The 7,779-nt window shown below is 42.5% G+C and overlaps 1 pseudogene; it reads left to right on the forward strand.

The window, feature by feature from the left end:
• Window positions 1-3,763: 3,763 nt before the first annotated feature.
• Window positions 3,764-4,903, forward strand: LOC110743748 (annotated as a pseudogene).
• The last annotated feature ends 2,876 nt before the right edge of the window (window positions 4,904-7,779 follow it).

Consider the following 7,779-nt stretch of genomic DNA (forward strand, 5'->3'; position numbering starts at 1 on the left):
AGAAAATAAATATTTTAGGCTTTGTAAGCCATACTGTCTTTGCATCTCTGTTGCAACTACTCAACTCTGCTATTGAAAGCAGCCATTCACTAATAAATAGCCTACCAAACAAAAAAACTCCAGGACCAGACAGATTCACAGCTAAATTCTACCAGAGGTATAAAAAACTGGTACCATTTCTACTGAAACTATTCCAAAAAATTAAAAAGGAGGCACCTTCCTAACTCATTCAATGAAACCAGCATCATCCTGGTCAAACCCTGGCAAAGATACAACAAAAAAAGAAAACTTCAGGCCAATACCCTGATGAACATCAATACAAACATCCACAATAAAATACTGGCAAGCTGAATCCACCAGACATCAAAAAGCTTAACCACTATGGTCAAGTGGGCTTCATCCCTAAGGTTGAAGTTCATCCTAAGGTTGGTTCAACATATGCAAATAAATAAATGTGATTCATAACTTAAACAGGACTAAAGATAAAAACCACATGATTATCTGTATAGAGGCAGAAAAGGCCTTCGATAAAATTCAACATCCCTTCATGTTAAAAACTCTAAATAAGCTAGATATTGAAGGAACATTCTTCAAACTAATAAGAGTCATATATGACAAACGCACAGCCAATATTATACAGAAAAGGCAAAAGCTGGAAGCATAGCCCTTGAAAACTGGCATGAGACAAGGATGCCCTCTTTCATCACTCCTATTCAACATAGTATTGGAAGTTCTGGCCAGGGCAATCAGGCAAGAAAAAGAAACAAATGATATTTAAATAAAAAGAGAAGAAGTCAAACTGTCTTTATTTGCAGATGACATGATGCTACATCTAGAAAACCCCATCCTTTCAACCCAAAACTTTCCTAAGCTGATAAGCAAATTCAGCAAAGTCTAAGGATACAAAATCTATAGCATTCATATACACCAACAACAGTCAAAAAGAAAGCCTGTTTCTTGTGCCTTGTGAATGATGTTCCAGTTACAATTTCCACAAAAATAATAAAATACCTAGGAATACAGCTAACAGGGCAAGCGAAGGACCTCTTCAAAGAGAACTACAAACCACTGCTCAAGGAAATCAGAGAGGACACGAACAAACGGAAAACATTCCATGCTCAGGAAGTTCAACATCATAGAAGAATCAACATCATGAAAATGGCCATACTGCCCAAAGCAATTTATAGATTTGATGCTATTCCCATTAAATTACCATTGGCATTCTTCACAGAATTAGAAAAAAAAAGTGTTTTAAAATTCATATGGAACCAAAAATGAGCCCAAATAGCCAAGACAATCCTAAGCAAAAAGAACAAAGCTGGAGGCATCAAGCTACCTGGTTTCAAACTATACTACAAGGCAATAATAACCAAAACAGCATGGTACTGCCATGAAAACAGACACATAGACCAATGGAAAAAAATAGAGAACCCAGAAATAAGACCACACACCCACAATCACCTAATCTTTCACAAACCTGATAAAACCAAGCTATGCAGAAAGAATTCTCTATTTAATAAACGGTACTGTGAAAGCTGGCCAGGCAGATGCACAAAATTGAAACTGGACCCCTTCCTTATGCCATGTACAACTCAAGATCAATTAAAGATTTAAATACAAAACCCAAAACTATAAAAACCCTAGAAGAGAATCAAGGCTTTTTTTCATGTTTGTTGGCCACATAAATGTCTTCTTTTGAGAAGTGTCTCTTCATATCCTTCACTCACTTTTTGATGAGTTTGTTTTTTCTTGTGAATTTGGTTAAGTTCCTTGTAGATTCTGGATATTAGCCCTTTGTCAGATGGATAGATTGCAAAAATTTTCTCCTATTCTGTAGGTTGCCTGTTCACTCAGATGATAATTTCTTTTGCTGTGCAGAAGCTCTTTAGTTTAATTAGATCCCATTTATCAATTTTGACTTCTGTTGCCATTGCTTTTGGTGTTTTAGTCATAAAGTCTTTGCCCATATCTATGTCTTGAATGGCATTGCCTCGGTTTTCTTACAGGGTTTTTATGGTTTTAGGTCTTACATTTAAGTCTTTAATCCACGTTTAATTAATTTTTGTATAAAGTGTAAGGAAGGGGTCCAGTTTCAGTTTTCTGCATATGGCTAGCCAGTTTTCCCAACACCATTTATTAAATAGGGAATCCTTGTCCATTGTTTGTTTTCATCAGGTTTGTCAAAGATCAGATGGTTGTAGATGTGTGATGTTATTTCTAAGGCCTCTGTTCTGTTCCATTGGTCTCTATATCTGTTTTGGTACCAGTACCATGCGGTTTTGGTTACTATAGCCTTGTAGTATAGTTTGAAGTCAGGTAGCATGATGCTTCCAGCTTTGTTATTTCTGCTTAGGATTGTGTTGGCTATATGGACTCTTTCTTGGTTCCATTTGAAATTTAAAGTAATTTTTTTTAAATTCTGTGAAGAAAGTCAGTGGTAGCTTGATGGAGATAGCATTGAATCTAACAATTACTTTGGGTAGTATGGCCATTTTCACAATATTGATTCTTCCTAGCCATGAGCATGGAATGTTTTTCCATTTGTTTGTGTTCTCTCTTATTTCCTTGAGCAGTGGTTTGTAGTTCTCCTTGAAGAGGTCTTTCACATCCTTTGTAAGTTGTATTCCTAGGTATTTTATTCTCTTTGTAGCAATTGTAAATGGGCGTTAACTCATGATTTGGCTCTCCATATGTCTGTTATTGGTGTTTAGGAATGCTTGTGATTTTTGCACACCGATTGTGTATCCTGAGACTTTGCTGAAGTTGTCAGCAGCTTAAGGAGATTTGGGGCTGAGACGATGTGGCTTTTTAAATATACAATCATGTCATCTACAAATAGAGACAATTTGACTTCCTCTCTTCCTATTTGAATATGCTTTATTTCTTTCTTTTGCTGATTGTCCTGGTCAGAACTTCCAATACTATGTTAAATATGAGTGGTGAGAGAGGGCATCCTTGTCTTGTGCCAGTTTTAAAAGGGAATGCTTCAAGCTTTTGCCCATTTAGTATGATATTGGCTATAGATTTGTCATAAATAGCTCTTATTTTGAGATACTTTCCATCAATACCTAGTTTATTGAGAGGTTTTAGCATGAAGGGGTGTTGAATTTTGTTGAAGGCCTTTCCTGCATCTATTGAGATAATCGTGTGGTTTTTGTCATTGATTGTATTTATGTAATGGATTACATTTATTGATTTGCGTATGTTGAACCAGTCTTGCATCCCAGGGATGAAGCCAACTTGATCATGGTGGACAAGCTTTTTGATGTGCTGCTGGATTCGCTTGCCAGTATTTTACTGAGGATTTTCGCATCTATGTTCTTCAGGGATATTGGCCTAAAATTTTCCTTTTTTTTGTTGTGTCTTTGCCAGGTTTTGGTATCAGGATGATGCTGGCCTCATAAAATGAATTATGGAGGATTCCTTCTTTTTCTATTGCTTGGAATAGTTTCAGAAGCAATGGTACCAGCTCTTCTTTGTACCTCTGGTAGAATTCGACTGTGAATCTGTCTGGTCATGGGCTCGTTTTGATTGCTAGGCTATTAATTACTGCCTCAATTTCAGAACTTGTTGTTGGTCTATTCAAGGATTCAATTTCTTCCTGGTCTAGTCTTGGGAGGGTGTATGTGTCCAAGAATTTATCCATTTCTTCTAGATTTTCTAGTTTATTTGCATAGAGGTGTTTATAGTATTCTCTGATGGTAGTTCGTATTTCTGTGGAATCAGTGGTGGTCTCCCCTTTATCATTTTTTATTGTATCTATTTGATTCTTCTCTCTTTTCTTCTTTATTAGTCTGGCTAGTGGTTTATGTATTTTGTTAATCTTTTCAAAAAACCAACTCTTGGCAAGGAGCCAAGAAGAAGCAGCACCAGCTTTAGAAGCCCTACACCAACAGAAATATCGCAAAGGATCCCACTTCACTAGAAGAAGACATCAAAGAGACTCATCAAAGTGGCAGTAGTAAGGCTCTGGACAAAACTCCACATTTCCAGCTCTCTGACATTTTCTACTTCTGCCGTAAAGGAATGGAGACCATTATGGATGATGAGGTGACAAAAAAATCCTCAGCAGAGGAATTGGAGTCCTGGAACCTGCTGAGCAGAACCCATTACAACTTCAGGTACATCACCCTTCAGCTTATGGTCCTGTAGGGGTTAGGAGGATTGATTTTGTACTGCTTACTGCTGCCGCTCAGGATAGCACTGGACTTGACAGGGATTAGCCTTCTAGTGGTGGGCACGACTGTGGCGGGATACTTGCTTCATACCTCGCCAATCGATGTGATCATCTGGGCCAGCGATGGTTATTATGCCACGGTGGGTCAAGTTCATGGGGGACACATAGGTTTGATTCAGAGAGCTATGGTGAAGACTTACCCACACATTAGGTTTGAGTGCTTGGAAGTGAAGGATCGCCACCTGGTGGCTAAGAGACTGACTGAAGAAGTGCAAGATAAAAGCCTATCCTCATCTTCCCAGAAGGAACCTGCATCAACAATACATCGGTGATGATGTTCAAAAAGGGAAGTTTTGAAATTGGAGCCACAGTTTACCCTCTTGCTATCAAGTATGACCATCAATTTGGCGATGCCTTCTGGAACAGCAGCAAATAAGGGATGGTGATGTACCTGCGGCAAATGATGACAAGCTGGGCCATTGTCTGCAGTGTGTGGTACCTGCCTCCCATGACCAGAGAGGCAGATGAAGATGCTATCCAGTTTGCAAATAGGGTAAAATCCGCCATTGCCAGGCAGGGAGAACTTGTGGACCTGCTGTGGGATGGGGGCCTGAAGAGGGAGAAGGTGAAGGACATGTTCAAGGAGGAGCAGCAGAAGCTATACAGCAAGATGATTGTGAGGAATCACAAGGACAGGAGCCGCTTATGAGCTTGCCTCGAGCTGGCTGGGGCCACTGTGAGGAGTGACCACAGGCTAGGAGCTGGAGTTGCTGCCGCTGCCTCCACTGCTGCATCCTTTCCAGACTCCAGGGCTCCCTGGGCTGCTCTGGATCCCAGGACTCTGGATTTCACCAAGTGCGGTGGGATCCCTATGCACACGGCGCTACCTGCCCTTGGCAGTATGAACAGATGCTGCTGGGTGTCGCAACCCAGGATAAGATGTCTTGTTTCTTTTACAATAAGTCATTGGAGATGTCAGGCCTCTGAGTCCAAGCCTGCGTGTATACATCCAGATGGCCTGGGCTACTGAAGAACCAAAAAAGTTGAAAATGGCTAGCTCTTGCCTTAACTTGTGACATTCCTTCTCCTGGACAATAAGTCTCTGGAGCTCCCCACTAAGCACCTTGTGACCCCTGCCACTGCCCGCAAGAGAATAACCATCTTTAACTGTAATTTTCTACTACCTACCCGAACCCTATAAAACTGCCCCACCCCTATCTCCCTTTGCTGACTCTCTTTTCAGACTTAGTCTGCCTGCACCCAGATGATTAAAAAGCTTTATTGCTCACACAAAGCCTGTTTGGTGGTCTCTTCATACGGACGCCCGTGATATTGGGTGCTGAAGACCCAGGAGAGGGGAATTCCTACAGGAGACCGGTCCCCTGTCCTTGCTCTCACTCTATGAAGAGATCCGCCTATGACCTCAGGTCCTCAGACCAACCAGCCCAAGGAACATCTCGCCAATTTCAAATCAGGTAAGTGGTCTTTTTACTCTCTTTTCAAGCCTCTCTCACTACCATTCAATCTCCCTGTCCTTCCAATTCAAGTTCTTTTTCATCTCTAGTAGAGACAAAGGAGACACATTTTATCTGTGGGCTCAAAACTCCGGCGCTGGTCACGGACTCAGGAAGACAGTCTTCCCTTGGTGTTTGATCATCACGGGGATGCCTGCCTTGATCATTCACCCCCATTCCATTGGTGTCTGAACACCGCGAGGACACATTCACCCACATTTCCTAGGTGGCAAGTCAATTGTGGGAATGCCTGCTTTGACTGCCCATCCACATTACAGCCCAGAGCTGCTCACCACCCCCTTCTCCGTGTCTCTACTTTTCTCTTTAAACTTAACTCCTGCACTATGAGCAAGCTTCCGCCCTCCATTCCCCCTTCCTCTCCCTTAGCCTGTGTTCTCAAGAACTTAAAACCTCTTCAACTCACACCTGACCTAAAACCTAAATGCTTTATTTTCTTCTGCAATACCACTAGGCCCCAATACAAACTCAACAATGGTTCCAAATGGCCACAAAATGGCACTTTTGATTTCTCCATCTTACAAGACCTGGATGATTTTTGTCAAAAAATGGGCAAATGGTCTGAGGTGCCTGACATCCAGCCATTCTTTTACACATCGGTCCCTCCCTAGTCTCTGCTCCCAATGCGACTTATCCCAAATCTTTCTTCTCTCCTGTCTGTTCCTTTGGTCTCTACTCCAAGCTCTGAGTCCTTTGAATCCTTCTTTTCTATGGACCCATCTGACCTCTCCCCTCCTCCCCAGGCTGCTCCTCACCAAGCCGAGCCAGGTCCCAATTCTTACTCAGCCTATACTCCCCCACCCTATAATCCTTCTATCACCTCCCCTCCTCACACCTGGTCTGGCTTACAGTTTCATTCCATGACTAGCCCTCCCCGCACTTGCCCAACAATTTTCTCTTACAGAGGTGGCTGGAGCTGAAGGCATAGTCAAGATTAATGCTTCTTTTTCTTTATCCGACCTCTCCCAAATCAGTTAGCATTTAGGCTGTTTTTCATCAAATATAAAAACCCAGCCCAATTCATGGCCCATTTGGCAACAACTCTTAGATGCTTTACCGCCCTAGACCCAGAGAGGCCAGAAGGCTGTCTTATTCTCAATATGCATTTTATTACCCTATCCACTCCCAACATTAGAAAAAGCTCCAAACATTAGATTCTGGCCCTCATACCCTACAACAGGACTTAATTAACTTCGCCTTCAAGGCGTACAATAAAAGAAAAGAGGCAGCCAAGTGGCCACATATTTCTGAGTTGCAATTACTTGCCTCTGCTGTGAGAGAAACCCCAGCCACATCTCCAGCACACCGAAACTTCAAAATGCCTAAACTGCAGTGACCAGATGTTCGTCCAGGACCTCCTCCCAAAGAATTTTGCTTCAAGTGCTGGAAATCTGGCCACTGGGCCAAGGAATGCCCGCAGCCCAGGATTCCTCCTAAGCTTCATCCTATCTGTGCGAGACCCCACTGGAAATCAGACTGTCCAATTCACCTGGCAGCCACTCCCAGAGCCCCTGGAACTCTGGTCCAAGGCTCTCTGACTGACTCCTTCCCACTTAGTGGCTAAAGACTGATACTGCCTGATCACCTCAGAAGCCTCTGGACCATCACAGACGCTTCAGGTAACTCTTACAGTGGAGGGTAAGTCTGTCCCCTTCTTAATCAATATGGAGGCTACCCACTCCACAATATCTTCTTTTCAAGGGCCTTTTTCCCTTGCCTCCATAACCATTGTGGGAATTGACAGCCAGACTTCTAAACCTCTTAAAACTCCCCAACTTTGGTGCCAACTTGGACAACATTCTTTTATGCACTACTTTTCAGTTATCCCCACCTGCCCAGCTCCCTTATTAGGTCGAGGCATTTTAACTAAATTATCTGCTTCCATGACTATTCCTGGGCTACAGCCACACCTCATTGCCACCCTTTTCCCCAGTTCAAAGCTTCCTTCGCATCCTCCCCTTGTATCTCCCTACCTTAATCCACAAGTATGGGATACCTCTACTCCCTCCTTGGCGACCGATCATGCACCCCTTATCATCCCATTAAAACCTAATCACCCTTACCCTGCTC

This window comes from Papio anubis, chromosome 7 (assembly GCF_008728515.1).
Source record: "Papio anubis isolate 15944 chromosome 7, Panubis1.0, whole genome shotgun sequence".
NCBI classification, from domain to species: Eukaryota; Metazoa; Chordata; class Mammalia; order Primates; family Cercopithecidae; genus Papio; species Papio anubis.